The sequence below is a fragment of the Cavia porcellus genome, unplaced genomic scaffold (genome assembly GCF_034190915.1).
Source record: "Cavia porcellus strain 051 isolate PalLab524CR breed Dunkin Hartley unplaced genomic scaffold, mCavPor4.1 scaffold_19, whole genome shotgun sequence".
Lineage (NCBI taxonomy): Eukaryota > Metazoa > Chordata > Mammalia > Rodentia > Caviidae > Cavia > Cavia porcellus.
Window position 1 is genome coordinate 14,718,470 of NW_026947502.1, and position 22,545 is coordinate 14,741,014.

Genomic DNA, 22,545 nt, shown 5'->3' on the forward strand with positions numbered 1-22,545 from the left:
TGTAAGTAATAAACTATAAAATTTAAGCAAAAGTTAGACAAAAATTTTAGTATTACACAAAAAGCACAATCTGTAAAATAACTTGACAGATCAGGCTTGATAAAAGTTAAGGATTTTCACATTTTTAGACACTGAAAATGAAAAGACACAGTTTGGAGCAAATATTTGCAAAATATATATTCAGTAAAGGGTTTGCATCCAAATAGTATAATGACCTTTTCTAGCAAATCCAATAAAAATGACAAAAGACTCAAATGAATCCATTACCCGAAAAGATATGGAGATGAAAAATAAGTACATAAAAAGATGCTTAACATCATCAGTTATTAGAGAAATGCAAATTAAAGCCACACTAAGATATCACTGCACACCTGCTGTGCCATATATTAATATCTTTGAATTCATGTCAACATCTTTTAAGAAAAGCTCTTATTTCCGTGTTTCACAGGAAAAAAATACTTATTTTCCTTACTTGGATGCTGGTGGTGATTCAGTTAAGATGCAAGCAGCAAGCTTCAAACTCAGACAGCCCTACTCCAATGCCCATGGGCTTCCTATGACTCTATCAACCCATCAAGTATCAGCTCATGAGGAAGAGAACTTTCCTGTCTCATGTATTGCCAGAGCTGCAGCACCTAACACATAGTAAGCACTCAGTATTTATTGGATGAAGCTCAGTCCCCACACAACAGCAGGGTTCTTTTTTTTTTGGCACTTTTTTCTACTAACAAGAAAGTTTTGTATATGAGCAACCATCTAATTCAGGTGTAGGATGACCTTTTGTTAAACTACGATAGAAAAAATAAAGGTAAGTAAAAAGGAGATCATAAAGCAGTAACTTCAAAATTGTACTTCTAAGAAAAACTGCAAAAGTCACTCAAGTCTCTTTTCTTTCCAGGAAAACTCACACCAGGAAAAAAAAATTTCCTAAGAGTCATTGAAACATAATTGACCTATAAATTGGAAGCTGGCCCAAGGCCTAAATGACCTTTCCTCCTATAGACTTCCATCCTCAAATCAGCAGCTTTCTTAGTGAGCCAGAGCGTCTCTGTTTCAAACACATGGAAATGATTCAGATCCTAACATAGCCCGCCAGATGCATTACCTGACAGCAGATACGCACGTCTTGGATCTCTTGTCTTGCGGAACCACCCAAGACCACATCATACCTCACTCTCTTGAGCTCTTGCACTCCCTTTGGAGTGTGGGCTTTTTTCTAAATAAATCTTTTCTGGTCTCCTATTGACACATTCTGAATTTGTTTCCTATGATGAGAGTCAGTAAATTCACTCCATGGATGGAGTGAGCTGAGGCTTCCTACCTCCTTTTGGGGGGAACCTCCTCCAACGCTGCCCAGTGACACTATGATACCTTTCATTTGCTCTCAGAAAACTCATAAGTAGTCTTGGGTGAGTCCTTGCCACCTGCCACGTTCCCCTGCTTCCTTTACCTGTGCACCCTTGTGTCCTGCCCACTTTTCCGTTTCTCCATCAGGCCAGAGGAGCTGTATCTTACAGTGTCCCTCGGGAGAGGCCAGTGGGGTGCTGAGCTGACCTTGCATACAATCTCCTCCCTGTGACGACCCTGTTCCAAGGCTCCTGCTCTACCTCTAAGCATTTTTTTTGAGCCTTCAGTTCCCTGCCCTAAGATGGAGGCTGTCTGGCACTTCTTCCCCATGCCCAGACTCCAGGGCCCCCAAAATCCACCCGACCAGGATGCTCCTTTTGAAGTGAGAAACCAGCAAGATCTAAGAACAGTCCTTTTGGAGGAGAGAGCAGCAGGAATGCTGGGCAGCATGTGGCTGACGGAGGCCGGATAGAAGACAGAGGATAGAAGAGGCAGAAGATGCCGATCGCCTCCACTTTGCTTAGAGGAAGGGTGGGGGTTAAGCTGGATTTGCTTCCCATCCTTGGATCAACATTTAACCAGCCTCGTCTGCCAGGCCATATGGTTTGAGGAGAGGCAGAATCAGCCTGGGTTTTGGCAGATGGAGGGAGCAGTGCTGAAAATGACAGAGTCTAGCAACTGGGGAAGTAGGGGGCTGGCAGACAAGGCTTCTGGGAGGAGGCTGGGTGGGAGCAGGAGATAAGTGTAAGAGCAGGGAAACGGTTTCCAGTAGAGGAAGGGAAAAAAGCATCGTCTTGGAGTGGAGAATACTGAGGAGCCCTGTAGAAGGATGGTGGTACATACAGTATTTCCTCGGCTTTTCTTATTTGGACACATTTGCTTGCTATCCATATTATATTTAGTTATTATCTCTTCTTTATACTGACTTTTGGAAACCTCCAAATAAATATATTTTAAAAGGAGGATTTTCAACAGCGTCACATGTGGAAAGTACTTGGATGGTCATCATAAGGAAAGGAAAACAATGCAGCAGAGAGAGATCTCTGTTCAGCCTTGGAATGTTTAACACACCAATTGCTTACTAAACACTCTGAACTTGGGCCTCCTCTTTCCTATAAAATAATTTTTTAAAAATGAAATCAGTGTTGTGGGAACTTAATAACATTAACCCAGGACTGTTTCTTTGATATGGTGAGGAAGTTTGAATAAAAAACAACTGTGCTCGCAGATGAAAAACAGTCTGTGAATTTGCAATATTGCAATACAATAGGTTTTCTCTGCTATTTTCTGTAACCACTACCGATCTTCCCTGCCATATCTGGACAGCTGGGTACTGATTCTCATCACTTCAAAAGCTTGCAGCAGCTGGTCACAGTTTTTAGACAGAGACTGATGAGAAAAGGACCTCTCGGTTCCTGGAACCTGTACACGAGCTGTGTCACCAGGACTTGCCCTCTCTAGCACCACTCTGGCCTGTCCAGGGCCACTGAACTCAGATACCACCAAGGGAGACAGAGGGAAAAGAGAGACATAGACTCGACTAATGTTGTTCCTGTCACCGGCAGAACAGGACATATGGAAGGCTGACAGGGCAGGAAGAGGGACACAGAAGGTACAAATGAAGTTCAGTTTTTAAAAAGGCAAAAGAGGTTTTATTTTAAACATCCCAAGGTTGAGCGGGGAGATGTGCACCAGCCATAAGCATGTGACTCTTTTTTTATCTTCAAGGGAGGAAAGGAGCTCAAACATGATTTGCATATTCAAGTTTTTAAGGGTAAAAAATTATTGAAGTTTGAAACACACTCAGATAAAAGGTATACTGTTCAATTAACATTCACAAAATAAACTCACCTGGGTGACCCAAGCCCACAATAGCTGAACATCGCTGGCATTGCTGACATCTTCACGTGCTTTCTTCCGATCATTTATCTGCCCCCAAGGGAAATCCACTCTCTTGACTTCCGAGAGATTAATTTTAAACTTCATATAAATGGAGCAGATCCAGATAGACTCTTTCATGTCTGAATTCTTTTGTGCAACGTGTTTGTGAGATTTATCTGTGGTTTCCTATGTAACTGTATGCTATTGTATGCTAAGGCTATGAGCTCTTTGCATCGATACACCAGGACTGATGTATGCACCCTATTTTAAGTAGGTGTCATAAGTACTTTTTCTTGTTGTTGGGATATAATACCCAGCACCTAAAGTTAAAGGGAAAAAGTGTTATCTAGCTCGCAGTTTGTAGAGGTTTCAGTCTATAACTGGCTGGCTCCATGGCAAGCTGGCAAATGGCAGAAAACAGCAAAAGCAACAATCATGAAAGAGAGAAGTCTTTTTCTGCTCTGTTACCTTATTCACACTGCTAGGATTAGGGCAGTACAAATCCAGTAAGTAGACACACCTTGCATCCTAAGACTGAAGCATGCAACTACAAACTCTAGATTCAGCTACCTCCAAAAATCTCCACCTAAAACTCATTGGGCTTTGGAGAGACATCTGCACACAAAACAGTAGACATCAGCTCTTTCCAGTTTGGGGCTCTGAATGCTGCTGCAAACACTCTCATACATGTCTTTTAATGTGCCTAGATAGACTTTACTGCTGGGGATAATGCTACATGTAGAATTGCTAAGTATATTATGATCCAGTTTTGATAAATACTGCTAACAGTTTTTCCAAATTGGCAGTACTAATTACATTTCCTTAGGTGAGCTCTCCAACTCTTGGTACTGTCTTCTTCATCTTAGCCATTCTTTTTATGTTAAGATTTCAGTGAGTTTGCTTCTACAGTGAACATAGGTAGTGAGAAGCTAACTCCAAAATTCTGCAAGGCTTTCTACTGGTTATTTTCTGTCTTAGGTGGCCAATTCTTTTCTCTGCTCTTCTTGCATTTGAGAATATTGGGCCCAAAGAGGTCTTGAATATTGGCTATCTCACTTCTTATAATACAGATAAAGAAGGGGAAAAAAATAAGCATAGGAGAATGAGTTCATTAGAACAGTCCAGCTGTTGTGTTGTGTTCTCTGCCTCCCTTGCTGTTTTTCTGTTGTAACTTCCAAATTTCACTGCCAAATTTGACAGTAGAAGATATTCTTTAGGGAACATAATAAAGCCATATCAACCTGTGAAGCCTGTCAGTTCCAATATTCTGTGAAGTCCAGAGACAGTTAACCCACCCATGCAATACATATCAGCTTACGTCTGGCTGGCACACCCACCCGTGCAGCCCATCCACTGAGTGACCAGGACAATCTGAGGTGAGAGTTTCTAGACAGAGCAGGTGAGCTGCATTCCCAGCCTTGTTGTCTGCCTGCACCTTGAAGGGAGACTGAATCTCAAAGCTTCCAGAAGCCTCCCTAATCCTTTTTAAAAAATTTTTCTTGGCATCTGTCCTCAAATTCTGTGTCCCAGTTTCCAGATGGAGTCATTACATCACATTAGGCTGGGATGGTCTCTCTCTCTCTCTCTCTCTCTCTCTCTCTCTCTCTCTCAAAGTCTATTCACTTTCTTATGTGAAGAGAATACTAACACTTAATGAGCACTTTCTATTTAACTCTCACAATAACCTAATGAGGCTGGTATCATTTTATGCCTATCTTTCAGATGACGTATATGAGCTTTTGAGAAATCACAGAACCATTTGAAGAGGTTGAGCAAGGACTTTGACCCAAAAACTAAAGCCTACACTCTTGACTGTGGCTGTACAGCTTCCACCACTGTGAACCATTACCATGAAATGCTGTCTCTAGGCATGATTTTCTTAAAGAAAACCATAGAAAGGAAAATCTGAACCTACAAAGCAGATGCATTTCTTTGGAGAAGGGATTCAGGGTTGTTTAAACCCAATGTTCCTCCAGGAGCACTTACGTGTTTGTTTTCACAAAATTTACTACTTGACTTGGGGGCTTAGCAGAATGAGTGTAACTCAGTAAGATTGTTGGGAGGATGTCAGGCCTACAGTGGTGATTCGGAAATTAGGAGAAGGTAACTGTCTTGGTTACTTTTCTCTAATTGCTGAAGCAAAATGCCTAATGCCCAAATTTAAGGAAGGAAAGGTTTATATAGCTCATAGTTTGTGAAGATTTCAATCTGTAATCAGTTGGCTTTAAGGCAGGATGGCATGACAGAAGGACAACAGTTCATGAAAGCTAGAAGACAACAAAAGCAGCAAGAGCAAAAAGGAAAGAGCAAGCCTCTTTCCTTCCCTTATATCATATGCAAGCTCCCCACCCCTACAGCAGATGTAGCACTCCACCTACCACCAGTAGACAGTGACTCAATCACAAATTTTGATTCAGCCACCTCTGACATGTCTGCTTCCCATGATCACATGAGACTTTGGGAGTACATCCAGACACAAACCATAACATTCCACTCGAGTCTCCCAAAGACTCACACACATTCCTTATGCAAAAGGCATTTAGTCCATCTCAAAGAGTAGCCAAAGTCCTAACAGTTTTAGTATTGCTGAAAAGTTCAAGTCCCAAGCCTCTCTGAGATCTAAGATAAACTCTTAGCTGTGAGCCCTGTACAAATGAAAGAGAAAGTTAAACACTTCCAATATTCAGTGGCACAAGATAAAAGTTTTCATTCCAAAAGTTACAAATAAGAGCATACAAAGAAATGGAATAAAAGCAAGTCCAAAATCCAGCAAGGTTAACATTAAATTCTGTAGTTCTATGTGCAACATCTGAGGCAGTCTGTGGCAAGCTGTGAGCAGTAAAAGCCTTGGGTGATTCTGACCCTATAGTACTTCTGGTGGTTGTAGCTCCCAGGCCTTCCCTCATTACAACTTTCCTTAGATGATCCACATTCCTGGCTTTTCCAAACTTCTTGGGTCTACACTGCACCTTTGGCTTCACATTCATAGCTTCACACACTGTCCATACTGCCTGCCCTCCCAGGCCTTCTGAAATCAAGATGAAAGCCTCCTTAATATCACACTTTTGCATTTTACATGTACCTAAACCAGCACCATATGCATGATGCCAAGGTCTGCTGCCAGCTGGAACAGTAGCCAGGCTTCCCTCTGTTTTGGCTGTATGGGTTAAGTGCCTGGTTCACTGACCACTCTGGATTCAATTCTGAGGAAAAATTCTCTCTGAACCATTGTGAAACATGGTTCAGTTGCCATCATTCTCGGACATAGTGCTCTGTGGCTTTATTCTTAAAGAAAAGTCTTATTTTTGCAGTTTTGAGGCTGCAGAGGTTGGAGACTTGCTTCCTGTGATGCCTTCAAGACATCTTTTGCACTCTGCTATTGCTTCTCAGCAATCAAGATCTCTTCTGCCCTAACTTTTCAGTCCACAGTTTTACTGGAGTTTCCTTTCCGGCCAAACTTACATTTTAAATCATTTTCTGAACTCTCTGTTATTGATTCTCAACATAACTCTGGTTAAAAGTCCCCAACAATAGGCACACCACCACCTCAAAATCCAACTGCCTTGAAATTTCTTCTGCCAGAATTATTAGTCAACTTCCCTTAATCTTAGTCTCAGGCAAAACCTCTAGAAGCAAAATGTAGACAAACTTTCTGCCAAGTTATAACATACATCATCTGGAGTCCAATAGTCAATGCTTTACCCCAGCAGAAATCTCCCAAGCCTGGTATTTACCAGCAAGATTTCCATCAGCCCTCTGATCTTCTAATTCTGACCAGAATTTCACATACCTAATAGCCTATGGTCTTTTAGTTCTCCCCTTTTAGGTGACATCTTCAAACCTTTCCAAATTCTTCCCAAAAGTCATTCCTAAAGGACCTTGAACTACATGATCAGGTAATGTTACAACAATGACCTCACTTTTGGTACCAAATTCTGTCTTGCTTAATTTTCTCTCTTTGCTGAGACAAAATACCTGACCCCCAAAAGTAAGGAAGACAAGGTTTATTTAGCTTACAGTTTGTGGAGGTTTTAGTCCATAATCAGCTTGCCCCAAGGCAGGGTTGTGTGATAGATGGACAACAGAGCCTGGCAGTTAGAAAACAACAAATGCAACAAGAACAAAAGGAAAGGAGCAAGCCTCTTTTCCTCTCTTTTTTATTTCATTTTATTTTTTATTTTTATTTTTAAAAAGATTAAGATAAAAGAGGACATAACAAAACAGGTCATAACAGAACAATTTAAGCAACATAGTGTTTCACCACAAGAAAACCCAACATAACAGTAGTTACCATAGTATCTCTTTCCTTGAAATATTTGAGTATACTCTCGTATACTATAGTATCAAACATAACAAGACAGTGTAAAATCATTCAAGAGAATGAAAATATTATAGGGTATTCAGAACCAACTAACAGAAAATGAACAATGTTTACTATATGATCTCCTTGTCCATAAAAAAATTTTGTTTATACTATCACATATAATAAAATCCAATATGATACAACATGATAAAACCAATGGATACAGAAGAACAAAAGCTTGGTAGAACTTCAAAACAAGATGATATTAAATCAGCACTAGCTATTATAATGTGTTGCTTTCTTCAAAATAGCTGTTCATATGACCACAGACAAAAAATATGGAATGCTTCATGAATTTGTGTGTCATCCTTGTGCAGGGACCATGCTAATCTTCTCTGTATCATTGCAATTTTAGTTTATGTGCTGCCGAAGTGAGTGCCTCTTTTCCTCTCTTATATTGTATACAGGCTACCTGCCATACAGTGGATGTAGCACTCTAGCCCCAATCCTAGCATTAGACAATGAATCAATCACAAACTCTAGATTCAGCTGCCTCTGAAGTGTCCACCCACCATGACTGCATGAGGCTTTGGGGGGACATTCAAACACAAACCATAATAGTATCTCTTCAGGTAGTTTGTTAAGGGCCAGGGAGGAGTTTTAGAATCATAGATTCTGGAACTGCTTACTAGTTTGGACACTACCTATAAAATGTCATGGAAAAAAGGAAATCAAATTGCACATAAAAATTTTTAAAATGTTTCTTTTGTTTAAAGAAAAAAAAGGAAATGTACCTGTCATCCTTTTCCTGGGCGTAGAGAGAAGTCTACAGTGGCATTGAAGTTGGCTGCTCAACAAGAGAACTAGGTCAACTTACATTAGGGAGAAAAATGTTTAGAAAACAGGATCAAAAACTTACCTGGAATCTTGACTGAAATTAGAAGTCCATGGTGATCATTTCTTATTACACATCTGCAGTCAGCTTCCCACAGTACTTCTCATGTGACTGTCCCCATCTAAATATTTCTAGTGGACTTTTCAGTGTCCTTAGAATAAAACTCAATATCTATGCTCTATGCTGATATCTGATCTTGCTCCTATCCCAGACCCTTATTCCACTCTCTTCTTTGTTCCTTTGGCCACACTGGTTTTATTTTTGTTCCTTGAATTATCAGATCTTTCATACTTATTAGTTCTTCAACCTGGAAAAATCTCCTTCATGACTCTTTGCACAACTGGTTCCTTTTAATTTTCCTAATCTCTCCTGCTTCCTTCACAGCACTAACCATAATCTGTAACCACCATGTTTATATATATCTTTATTTGTTTATTGTCCATCAACTACTATATTTCAAAAAGAGTTTATTGCTTTTTGCTTACTTATTTTGAAGTCAAATATCATTAGCATCCAGAACAATGCAGGGATTTATGAGTATTTGATGAACTAGTTGAATGAATGAATAGAATTTCTGGTAGAACCAGATCTCACTAGCCATGCAAGGAGTATTCATGATACTAGTTCTTTTTTTAAAAAAAAAAACATCATTTTTAAAACAGAATAATGTCATTTCCCTTTTGAAAAGCCAATCCAAGGCTTCTTTAATGATCAGGCATATCATATGTTCCAAACATTAAACCATCAGACACAAAATTCTGAAAAAGATTATTTATAGTCTCTATTTATAATAATAAGATTATTTTTACAATGACAGTGGGAAGGACTTCTTGGACATATTACCAAGTGAAACTGATGAAAATTATTTAAAACAAACATTTAAAGTCTCAGGGCTAAGACCATATACCAAATGAAAAACTTATCTATTCAAGAAAATCTATGAAAATTCAGTGAAGAAAGAGAGATTTTGGAATTTGAAACAAGACCACTGTCAGTAGCCCTCTTTCCAGCTTTGTGAGGGGGAAATTCTCCTCCATACTGGTATAGTAAAGAACTCAATGTGCCCCCTACCCCAGCTACTAGTCCTGAGTATTTTCTTGGGATTAATAGAACATAAACATTTCTCCTGCTATCTCGAGCTGCTTGTCACCAAGGCTACTTCCCAAGCAAGTATGGGCAAGAGGTTGAGGATTGTCTTTTTTTGCTTGTTAATTCCTCATTCAAGGAATGAAGGTCTAGTTTGGGTACAGTGGCCGGAAAATACCGGGGTTGCAGTGGCCCTTGCTTTGGTTTATGAATTAGGGGTTCCATGACTGAAGATGTAAACTGAGGTAATCCTAGGGTACCATATCCCTTCACTGAGTACCCAGTACCTACCTAAAGTGGGGGTTACAATTAAGGAGAGATTCAGCACCAATCACATGAAGCAAAAACTGACAAAAACAAAGGAAAAGAGACAATTCAACAATAATGGTTAAAGAATCCGATATATGGGCCAGGGATTTGGCTTAGTGGCATAAGTGTCTGCCTTCCAAGTGCACGGTTGTGCAAAACAAAACATATACATATACATATATATATATACATATATATATAATTTTCAATAATGAATTGAAAAATTAAGTGGGAAATATTAAGGAAACAAGAGGCTTTAGACAACTTCATGGATTAAACTCGGTTTGGTAGATAGTTCCAAAACACTATCAACCAGAATATATATTCTTCTCAGTTGTATAGGGAACAATCTCCAGGACAGACCACATGTCATATAAAACTAAAAAGAATAACAAAAAATTGAAGAAACTTACAGATCTGTGGAAATTAAACAATGCATTCCTAAAGCCACTGGATCAAAGAGGAAATCTAAAGGAAACTCAGAAAATATTTTGAGATAAATGAAGGCACAAACTTATGACTGAAAGAGTTTTGTCCCAGACAGGACATTGTAGCCAGTAAAGCCTCAGGAGGAACCAAGGAGCTCCCATCTCCTCTACCCCTAGGAATTTACCTCTGGCACCAAACAAAGATCAATGGGCTACCTGTGCATCCCTAATGCCCCCTTAGGTTCCACCCCAAACCTAGGCTACTTATATTCCTCCACTCCACATGTTCAGAGAGATTGCCGACCTCAGGGGGAGATGCCATGCCCCAGGGAATTGGGGTGTCTCTCCGTGCATTCTCAAAATAAAGGTCATTTATATTTCATACTTCTTATCTTTCAGCCGCTGCTGGTCCCCCACAGTTCTATCATATGGTTCCCTGACCAGGAATGGTAGATGAGATACTCCTGGGGCCTCCCAGTTTGAGTCCCCTGCTGTTCAGGATCAAGTCCAGACTGCATCCTGCATTAATTCCTCACTTCTATACTTGGGAACTGTAAACTTGTTGCTGCTGGTTCACAAACAACACAGACCCAATTTACCACAGGTGAGCAACTCCCAGAGATTGCCACTGGGCCAGGCCCCAGGCGGGTTTCCTCCCCCTTTCTGTGGGTTTGAGTGACACTCTCATGTCCTTAGATAGCCCAAGGCAGAGTCTTCCTGGGCCAGCCTATGTCCACACTGAGAGACTCATGAGAGTCTCATGAGAGCCAACATGAGACTCTCATGTTCTTTCAGAGCTTTTTAAGTTCTCACAGGCAGAGTTGTTACTAAACCCACGTGAAATCCACTCATATATTGGTGACAGCCAATTATTATGAGTTTTGGAACCATATAATACAGATCAGTCTAGAGTAAAAAGTGACAACTTTAAACTTAGCAGACCACGGTCCTTTGCCTCATCTGGCTATAACTCCATGGGCTAGACCCCACACCAGATTTTATCTTGGGGACCACTTCCTGTCCCCCCCCAAAAAACCATACCTATCTATGGCTTATCACACTGATGACAAGTTTACAAAACTCTATCTTTAAGCCTTTGTTTTGAGAATGTGTCCTTTCCTGCCAGCGTCCCTGTCCCTTTTGTTTCCTCGCCACCTCCTCCCCCCTCTCCCTATGCTGTGCGTGCGGACCCATTCCCCACCGAGATAGAAAATGAGCCCAAACAGTGTTGAGAGATATGCGCGAGCTGCTTTAATCTCTCGAGCATGGCAGCCCAAACAGTGTTGGGAGATACTACTGCTTTAGGCTTTCACACTGCGCCCCAACTCTGAGTGGTATCTCAGCTCTCATGCTGCACTCCAGGTTCACGCAGGTTCGGCTCTAACGCCACCCCCTAATCCGCGCACTCCAAGAGCAGTTTCAGCTCCACATGGCGGCTCAGCTCCGTGCCGGTCGGCTACTGGCCACACCTCCGGGAGCAGCCCCAGCTTCACATGATGTCCCAGCTCTGTCCCCCATATGCCGCCGCCGCCGCCGCAGCCGCCGCCGCCGCCGCCGCCATCACTACATCCACCTTGCACGTTTCTGGGGGTAGTCCCAGCCCACCCCATGCGCTACATCCCTACGCTCACCCCACCTTCACTCTTTGTGCCCTGTCCCCACGCTGGGCATGTTCTGGAACACAAACACATAAACAGCAGCTTGGCAGCTCGGCTCAGAGATGCTATTTTTTTTTTTTTTACAATTCTCAAACCATTTAATCAAGGTTAAATTAGCCGGCAATAGACAAGACTTTGGCTGATGAACGGTACAGTGGCCACCTGGTAATTTTACCAGCCTTGTTTATCAATCAAAGCCTTCAGTAATCTCCTGTTTAACAACTAAGGTTAGGGATGATTATTGGATTCCTTTTGCTGGGAACCACTGACTCTTTTCCGGGACAGGGGTTGTGTGATATGTGCAGGGCAGCGGGGCCAGCACTGTGGCAGAAGCCAAACTTAAACCTTTTCCCAGCCTATCTGCCTGCCCTGGCTCAACCCTCCACTGAGCCATAATTAACTATATTCAACTGATATTAAATAACACCGTACATGATTTCTCTCCTAAATAAAAAGATAAAAAATTAATTAAACAAGCCATCCTCCAAAAATCAGATAGCATTATACATTTTAATAACATAAAGAGATACTCATATATATGACATAAATAACATATCAGTTCCTAAAATTCTTTGGACCTGTCCTCCTTATGGGAAGTCATTACTAAAATTATAAATACCCTGTTGATTATATTTAACTCCTGCACACTTACTTAATTCTATAGATAACCTTCTACTGTAGTCCAAATCACAAACAAAAAGGCAAAACTTGACCTTCAGACATTATAGAGACCTTAATATGGCTTTTCATGTTTTCAACAACAGAGATAACATTAACACTTGTGACACTTGGAGTTCTGAGACAGATAAACCGACACAAGGTGGAGCTGCCTGGGCCCCCTCCCATGGGCCATGCCTCAAATGCAGCAGAGGACATTGGGAAAGAGAGTTCCCCATTCTGGTGTTCTTTGAGACCTTATCCCAGGGCTACTGGATTGTCCTAGCAACCAGAGAGTGGGTAAGCCATCCTAACTCCTAGCCCTCACAGGAAATGCCAACACTGCCAGATTCATCACTGACAGATATGCTTAAACTTGCTGCTAAAGACTGACGGGGCTCAGGGCCAATTACAGCCCCCTTTATGGGTGTCCGTCTCAGAGTCCAAGTCCCACTAAAAGTCTCAGGTAGGACATTCTCTATACGTGTGGACATAAAGGCCATATGTACAGAGTTCGTCCTGAGTTTTTAGGCCTCTATAGTAAGTCCTCAATCTCTAGGGGGTATTAAAGGTCAACCTGTGCCATTTACAAACAGGGTCTATTTCGTGCAGGTCCCGGACTGCTGCTTCCCAGTCCACCCAGTGGTGCCAAATCTTTCTTCCACCACTCACTCTTCAGTCCTAAATCTTAAAATGCTTTTTATTCCCTTGTGTTTATACAGCCTGACTTAGACACACTGAGGCCTCAACAGCTTACACCTGTTATTGCTAGCAAACCTCTTCACAGTGATATAAGACCACCTCCTTCCTTTCTTATTCACCAGTTTCTCAGAAAACCCTGGTCAAGATTGACAGATAAATTTTGCCTTCTCAGTTTATTTATACTTTTTCAGGATACATAAAAGCCTTTCCTACAACCAGAAAAACTGCTGATATACTTGCTAAAGTCCTGTTACAGCAAATCATTCCAAGGACTACAACCAGGTTACAGTAACCCATACCTGATATTCTTGGCAACCTCAACAGTGATCCATGTTGCTAGATTGCCACCCTGGTTTCACATCACTCAGGCTAAGCGGTGCCCTTCCAGCTTAGATCTAACCATCCTGTTGCCTACTCATCTCTGCCTTATGAAGGCCCCAAAGCCACAACTCTCAGGCTGTCATGTTTTGTTATCCAATTTGGTTTCTAATTTCTTATTCTTTTTACAGCAGGACTCTTAACAGTATTTCCTAAAGACTCCAACGTCATACATACCAGAGACAAGTTTTACCCACCTACTCTCTTAACTTTTATGCTTTTATGCTCTCATAACTTCACTCCTCCTAACCCCACATTTATTTTTCAGAATTCTACCTCACCGTGACAATGATTCTACCTCAACGTGGTCCTGATATAATGACATGTCTAAATCAAAAGTACCTTTCCTTCTACCTCACTTGGGTCCTTAAATATGACAGTGCCATGCCTCCTCATAACATCTTGTCCCTTTGTTTTTCCAGTCTAACATACATGCATTCACCAGTGAAGTCGTCCTGGCTAAAACACCTGGCACCAGCTTCTACTTGGGCATCAACCTTCATCCCGTCGACTCCCCTAGACCCCAGTATAGCGCCCTCTTCCAGCGGGAAGCAGTTAAAAAGAGAAATTTTCACCCCTTTTCATAATAATAATCATAAGATGGGATATGAAAGAGTTTTGGCCCAGACAGGACATTGTAGCCGGTAAAACCTCAGGAGGAACCAAGGAGCTCCCAACTCCCCCATCCCTAGGAATTTACCTATGGTGCCAAACAAAGACCAATGGGGCTACCTGTGCATCCCTAATGCCCCGTTAGGTTCTACCCCAAACCTAGGCTACTTATATGCCTCCACTCCATGTGTTCCACGGAGAGATTGCCAACCTCGGGGAGAGATACCACGCCCCAGGGGATTGGGGGTGTCTCTCCCCACATTCTCAAAATAAAGGTCATTTATCTTTTCAGCCACCGCTGGTCCCCCACAGTTCTATCAATGACAACCTATAAGATACACCCAAGGAGAACAATTTAAAGTTGCAAATGCCTACACTGAAAGAAGAAAAATCTCAACTTAATAAACTAGCTTTCTACCCTTAAGACATTATAAAAAAGAAGAGCAAAGTAAGTCTACAAGAAAAAAAAACAGAAGGAAGAACCTATTAAAGATTAGAGTGGAAATTAATGAACTGAAGAACAGAAAAATAACATTGAAAAACAATAAACTCAAAAACAAGTTATGTGAAAATATCAGAAAACTTTCTAAATGTTATCTAGGTTGATTTAAAAAAAAGTGCATTACTAGAGTCAGAAATGAAAGACAGTGGATGTCATTATTAACTTTAGAGAAATAAAAAAGGATTATAAAGGAATACTATGAATACTATATGCCAATAAGTCAGACAAATTCAATGAAATGGGTATATTTCTAGAAAAACTGAAATGACTAGAACTAAATCAAGAATTAGACCATCTGAGTAGACCTATAACAAGAAGAGAGATTGAATTAAAAATTAAGAACAAAGAAGCAAAAACTACCCACAAAGATAAACTGAGACCTAGCTGGCTTCACTGTTGAACTCTACTAAATATATAAAGAATTTTATCAACTCTCTAAAAACTTCAAACAGAAGAAAGGGAAACATATCCCAATCCTCTTTATAGGCCAGTGTTACCTTGATATTCAAGCTATATAAATCACATCCAGGAAAAGAATCCAAAGAGGCCAAAATCTTTTAGCCAAAACAAAGAAACTTTCTATTTTCTCTGGAGTCCCACCCCACCTCTGATTGACAAATACATTTCCCAAGAGAGGAGACCTCCCTGTAACAACACCTCACACCTGAAGCACGCACCTTGAGAAGTCAGCTGCATTAAGAAGCATTAGTGGAGGACCAGGAGGTGCAGCTCAGTGGAAGAGCACTTGCCTACCATGCACAAGACCCTGAGTTCAATCCCCAGCTCAAAAACCAAAGCAACAACAGAAAAAAACCCATAGAAGCAAAACTTTTCTGAAACATGCAGAGGAAAACGGCAATTAGAATATATATGTCATTTTCCACAATTGCCCTTGGCCTCAGAAAGTCACAGAGAAAGAGCATAAATGGTGCATAGACAAAAAAAAAGACAAAAGGAAATTGTTTTGGTTTTCCAGTCTTGCTCACGTGGGGTGGGAGGTGGGGGGTGGGGGTGGAATGTAGTATTCTTTCCTTTATAGCTACATATGTTAGGTACTTTTAAGAGTTTTTAAACACTCTGTCAAGAACTCACAATTGTCCAGCCATAATCTGCAGATATTCCCAACTTTGGCTTGAAAGTAATTTTTCCTTGAAATCAGGAAAGGAATATAGTACCTCGCTCTGATGGTGGTGTGGCATCACCCAGGATGCTTTTGTCAATAAGTTACAGAACACCAGATGAACAGTAGCTAAGAAGATAAAGCAACTTATTGATCTAACCTAACGAGAAGTCTGCAGGTAGGTAAGTAGTTCCGAAGCTAGTTCATTGGCTCAAAGGCACTAAAACGTAAACCCTTTTCACCTTTTCCATTATCCTTAACTCAGTACTGTCCGTGTGCTCATTGCCTCACTATCATAAAATGGAAACCACATCTCTAGATATAAAATGTCAAGGTTTTACTACAGAGAACAGATATAACACGAGATATACAGAAACAAGAAGATTCACAGAGTCCGATGAGGAAGCGTGCAGAGGGTGTCTACACACTGGAGGCTGAAGGATTCAATTCAAGGTCTGGAGTTCACCCTGGTGTCTTGTGCAAGTCCACACCAGCAGGCTGATAGGTCTGTGACAGAAGGCCGAAGGGTCAAGACAGGAAGAAAGAAGAAGGAAGAAAGGGGTATTAAGAGGAAATGCTTTTCATCCACTTGTATCTGTTATAAGGAAACAATTTCCCCAAAGGCTACCTAGGAGATTTCTCCATATGTGCTCACTGGAACTAGGGCTTATAGATGACTCTAGAAAGAAGTGAAGCCAGGAAGAGGGCTTATTATTAAAAGTGAAAGAGAGTCAAAATTGGCTTAAAACAACTGTGATCTAGCTACTGAGGCAGGAAACGGGGATTCTTTAACAAAATCTGGGTTACATTAGCAGGGACGGAGCTAAGGAAGGTTCCTCGTGGCATTGCACCAATGTGATGCAGTGTTTCCTGAGCCATTTTGCTCAGTCTATCCTGTCTCATCCTTATAATAGTCCAGGCAGTCAGAAAGGTTCTCCGTGTTACAGGCAAGTAAAGTTAGATGGGGTAGGTGGGTGGCTCAGATCTCCCAGAGAGCTTTCTGAATGTGTTTCTCAGAATGAAAACTTAATTCTATGGATAAAATTTTTGGAGAAATAGTTTTTTAAGTATGTAGCACTTATAGATCACTTGTTAGAAGATAAAAAGTGTCCAACGAGCCTTAGATATACTATTTCCTTAATGAATCTCTTTATAGTGATGTGATTCCTAGTATGATCTCCTTGGTTCCACAAATTAGCAATCCAAATTTTTAACATGGTTATATAACTGATGGACAAACTGCTGGAAAGTGGTAGAATTAGGATTCAGTTCAGGAGGTTTCTTTCCAAATCTCCAACAGAAGGCCATAAATCACTGACCACGGTGATCTATCCATCAAATATGTAGCAGAACTTTGAAGGATGAAAACGGTGATACAGTGAACAAAACATGGGATTATGAATGAGAAAACCTAGGTTCACTCTGCCAATCCAAACCTGCCAGCCTTTCTTCTTCTAGAAAAGTTCTCTCCCATTTTCAAAACATTCTGATCCTGTGTATCTCCTCTAAGCACCTTTCTAGATCTCCCCGTCTATTTTTGATGCCCCTCTTTGTGAGTTCATGTTGCTCAATGTAGTGCCTTCTATTAGGGAGCAACTTTGTACCTGTACACAGCACATTTGCCAAAGTGTGGAGGTGTTTTCAGTTGTCACAATATGGAAGCAGCATAATATTGTTTTTAATGAGTAGGGCCAAGGATACTCTGAACAACCTAAGATGCATGAGTCAGTGCATGAAATGATGGCTTACTAGAATTTAGTAGGCACAAGCAAGTATTAACATCTTCCTTTGAATGACAGAAATTAGTAATAGTACATAGTAGTTACATTTTGAGGGATCTGCCTACTTTTTAGATCCCTATTCTTGAATACCATAGCATAATCAATCCACAGAAGGATACTGGCAGCTATTGTTACATTACATGATTCTGTTCCTTTGTCATAGTTACAAGAACAGAGGCAGACACTGATACCAACTGTAGCCAATCATATTTACTCCACAGGGGATTTACAATTATGTTGATGACTACTTGAACCTGAAGAGTACAGAACAGCCATCTTTGGCATATCAGTGAAAAAATCCAGTTAAAGGAAGAGGATGAATCTTATATTGCAGCTATAGTTGTAGGTACAGATGCAAGAGGATGTGGTACGCCATGGATAGTAATGTTGGTTTCCAATGGTTTTCTATCTGCTAAGCCACAGAAACCAGGTGACCCATTTGCACTTTCTTGCTAGGGTTCCATCACTGTACCCCTACAATAAAGTGCCTTTGTTTTATTTTTATCTGAATGGGTTTCTGTCTACACAAAACCAGAGAGTCCTGATCAAGACACAAGTTAAAAAACAATTCAATTTTCTTAACCTTTATAAAAAGTTTTTTCCCTCTTCCAAAACATGAAAATTTGAAGAGAAATAGTGCCAGAGAGAATCAATGAAGTGGACACAGAAGGCATCTCCAGCATCCCACTTTCAGCATTCTACAAAGGGTGGCTGGAAAGGCCATGCTATTTTTGGATGATTACCCAGAAAGGGTGACTAATACCTAGAGGGGAGGCTTTGGACTCTAAACCATATAATGTGGCAGAGCCGCAAGTCCTCCTCTAAATGAAAGGCATTAACAATCCACTTCAGTTCCAATACATAAAAAGAGGCTCGTGGAGACAATTATTTGCTGAAGGGCACATGACCTTGCTGGACTTGACATTTATTTTATCTTCCTTTAAAAATAGTTAAAATTGCAGAGTTGATATTTTGCACTTCTAATCTTTTACTTCTAGATGAGTACCACAAAGAAATAATAGTAATAAAAAAAAGATTAAATCTGGCTGTGGACTTGGAATAGACTTTGGAATTATTTATCTCCAAAGAAAAATAAATAGAAGACTTTGGCTATATAGTTGTTTCAGGGATCCGGCCATACAAAGTGGGAGAGCTCCTGTTCACCCCTGCTTGTGGCTGCCTGAGGGCACACAGGAATCCCAGCTCCACTTGCTGGTATACACCGAGCTATCTTAAAATTCAAACTCTGTGCCTGGTTCCAAGCTTGGTGTGTTGTCTTAGTGCAAGGCGGGCCATTTCCCTGAAGTGGATCTATCCTCTGCTTGTTCCTTGACTTCTTCCCACAAGTCCAGGATAGTTTTCTAGAGAAATAACTGTGCATTTCCTCACCTATTTTGCCCTTGATTTACCCAGTATGAAAACCAAGTAACGTTCGCAGGACTGACTAAGACCCTCAGATACCATGGCTGTTCTCTCCAATGGCAGACTTCATATTTTCAAGAGCTTGATGACTCTCTTGTCAACACTGACCATTTTTTCTTCTGCTTTACCCATCACAGACACATTCACTACTTTATCTTTCCTCTCTCAGCCTAACTACCATTGTTTCCAGATCACCAAATACTTTTCCTTAGTCTGTCTTCCTTAGTGATCCCCAGCTCTTGGTGCAGACGAATTATAATTTGCTTAAAATACTGTTTTGTGACATCCTTTATTTTAGGCTATAGATTTTCACTGATGCAGCATGTGGTTCTGAATGAGCCTGTAACATCAGATGTCTCAGGAGCAGAAAGCAAAGTCTTTCAGAGACATTTGGCTTTTTAACCTCTGGTGTTGGTATTATGTGTAATAAAGAGTTTAAAATACACTGTAAGTTTGGTAATCAAGCAGTAACCTCAGATGCAGAAAATTTCTAGCTGCATGAAAGACTTGTGTTCACTTATTTTATAAAGAATAAGAAAAAAGGATTTCTTGCATGCAAGGCCAATAATAAGCATCAAGATTTCTTTGACTCTGGGGGAAAATCCCATGGAGCTCGCTCGCATTTTTTTTCCTTTCAAAAGCCTGTATTAGAATGTGCAAAATCAGCAAGGACAGGGCACTGCAGGGATTCTGTGATTTGATGGGACCGCAGAGACCACTTTGAAATACTGAACATCTCCACAAGAACAAATATAATAGCTTCCACCTGATGTCACAGTCACTTGTTTTCTTGAAGAATCTAAGCATGTAGGTGAGTTTTCTTGACGTAGGAATATGACTGGGTCTTTCAGGATGCTAAAGTTTGTCATTCACAGGTCACAGTCAGCTCCCTGCTCTGTGACTCTTCCCAGAGACAGGGCTTTGATTCTCGTGTTCCTTCACTGAAGCCACAGCCACTGCAGCCAGGCAGTGACTCAAACAGATGGCTGACGGTGACAAGCTTCTTCTGATTGGTAATAAAAATACCAAAAGCCACAGTGAATTGTGTACAAATACGTGAAACTATTGCTGATTCCTTTGTATCTCTGGATTCTATTTTGAGAACGGGTTGCTCTTTTCCATGCAGAAAACTCACAGAATGAGCAATAGCCAGGTGTGTGTTTGAAGCATCTACTGCAGTTTGTTCAAGTCAGGATTTTTAAAAAATCCATCTTCAAACCCACACCCTTACACTCTGAGGTTTCTGGTAGACCATCCATGATTTGGGGTGGGAGGAGAGAATTTCAGTCTCCTTTATAAAGTCATCAGAGGCACTCCCAAATTGAAAGACTAACTTAAATTGTGTTGGCTTTCTTTTCCCTGAAGAGACGTTGCTAATGAACCAAAGAGAGAAAAAGAAAGAAAATGTAGAATTGGGAATAGGGATGGGAGTGAGGGCAGAATCTAAAGGCTGAGTATTCCATCCACTGGGTAATGAATCCAAGAATAGTTGAGAGTTCACTTTGAACTAGGCAGTCCCCATGGTTGCTTTGCTTAGTTTCTTGCACTGGCTCTCAAACCTTTGAACATCAGAATGACTTGCAGAATGTTTTATAAAACTGCAGCCTCCCTGGCCCCACCCTTAGAAGTTCTAAAGTTCAGCACTTTTAGGCTGTTGCCAGGGAATCTGCCTTGTGAATAAAGATCTTGGTGATTCTAACCCACAACTACTGCACTAAAATGCATTATTTGGAGTTTAAAAGTCATGAGCCCAAACTGGGGGTGGTGGTACAGGCCTATAATCCCAGCATGCTTTGAGGCAGAGGCAGAAGGATCTCAAGTTCAAGCTTAGCCTGGGTAATTTAGCAATTTAACAAGACTCTGTTTCAAGAATTTTTTTTTGCAAAACGTGGGGAAGTGGGGACAGGCTGAGGATGTAGTTCAGTGTGAAGGTCCTGAGTTCAGTCCCCAGTACTACCACAAAAAAAAAAGTCTCTGAGGCCAATGGACATCCAAGTCAGCCAATGGCCTGTTCAGTCTTCTGTCTGCCAACAAGGGTTTTTTTTTTTATTTAAGTGGGGCCAAAAGCAGAAAATGAATAAAAAGGATAACAAGTGAGCTGTTGGACTGTCCAGTTGTATCTAGTTATCTCCCCAAGGGTTCATATGCTCATAGACAGGGCTGTTCAGAGATGGCTGATCTAGGGTGTGTGGTATTACAATTAAGAGTATACTGTAACTAAATGAGTTTAACGTAATTCTGGGTGTGGGTAGAACCACTGATAGGCTCATAGCCTGGACAGACTACAAAGGGAGAGAAGGAAAACATACTTGCTGCTTCGTTCGCTCCTTGTTACTGTCTACCTGCTCTGCCATGGGCTCTTTCTCCTCTGCCATTTCCCTCTATCATGCCACCTGGCAGAGCCAGCTGACTATGGACTGAAACCTCTGCAGACTGATGAGCTGAAATAAATCTTTCCTTTAAGTTGTGGGTTTCAGGTATTTTGTCTTAACAATGAAAAAGTAACCAAGACACCCTGCCATTTATTACAGATGTGACCTTGGGCAACTGTCAATGGAAGGTTCTATCCTTCATGTGTAGAATAAGAACTACAGTTCATGCTTTCCTTACTTCACTGGGTCATGAGGATCCAGTGAAATACTTTCTTAAGACATGTTAGAAAACAAAACATTTTTAGGGAGAGACAGTATTTTCCCCTGTAGTTTAATGATGGCATACTCACATTTGGAAACCCCAGATCCAAGGACCCTCATCCAAGAAAGTATCGTTAAGTCTGTTATATTGAAAAGGAGAATTCCACATGGTGAGCATGAGCAAGAAGGCAACGTGGTTTCCAGAACTAGCAGCTACGTGTGTACAACAGGAATACCCTGGAACCTCTTCCTGAATTTACCATCTCTGCAGGAGTTGGTGGAAACTGCCATTATAATTATGTCTGAGATCCTTCTTAACTAGTCAAAGTGGAGACATCACTGGACATGGTAGTAACAGAGGTGAGGGCATAAAGGTTGAATATGATCTCAGAGGTCTCTTTGCTACTTCTGTTGGCCTTGAACAGAGCATGTTGGCACATGATTCTCTTTCCTTCGCTGTCATTCTCCTTCATCCAATTTACTCATTTTACTCAAGCTTCCATGCCAGTCCAACTACACCTCTGAAGCCTTTTACCACTTTTTACCTCCATCAAAATGTATTCCCAGGCTGGGGATTTAGTTCAGCAGCATAAATGCCTACCTTGCAAGCACACGGGCATGAGTTTGATCCCCAGTACCAATGAAAAAAAATGTATTCTCTTCCTACCAGTCTTCAAACCACTTTTCCCCAAATGCAATCCACAGGAAGTTCTCTGGTACATGTTCTGACATTCTCAACACTCAGCTTTTGTCTTTAAGCAGATACTTTTTGACTTTTATGAAGGTATTCCTAGATAATTCCAATAGAGAAATGACAGTGAAATGCATCAG

At 40.9% G+C, this 22,545-nt stretch overlaps 1 non-coding gene across 1 annotated transcript; it reads right to left on the reverse strand.

Moving 5' to 3' along the window:
• Positions 1-7,863: 7,863 nt before the first annotated feature.
• On the reverse strand, positions 7,864-7,970 carry LOC111757831 (U6 spliceosomal RNA). Its single transcript, XR_002792097.1, has one exon. It is a non-coding gene; the product is annotated as a U6 spliceosomal RNA (small nuclear RNA).
• Positions 7,971-22,545: the final 14,575 nt, after the last annotated feature.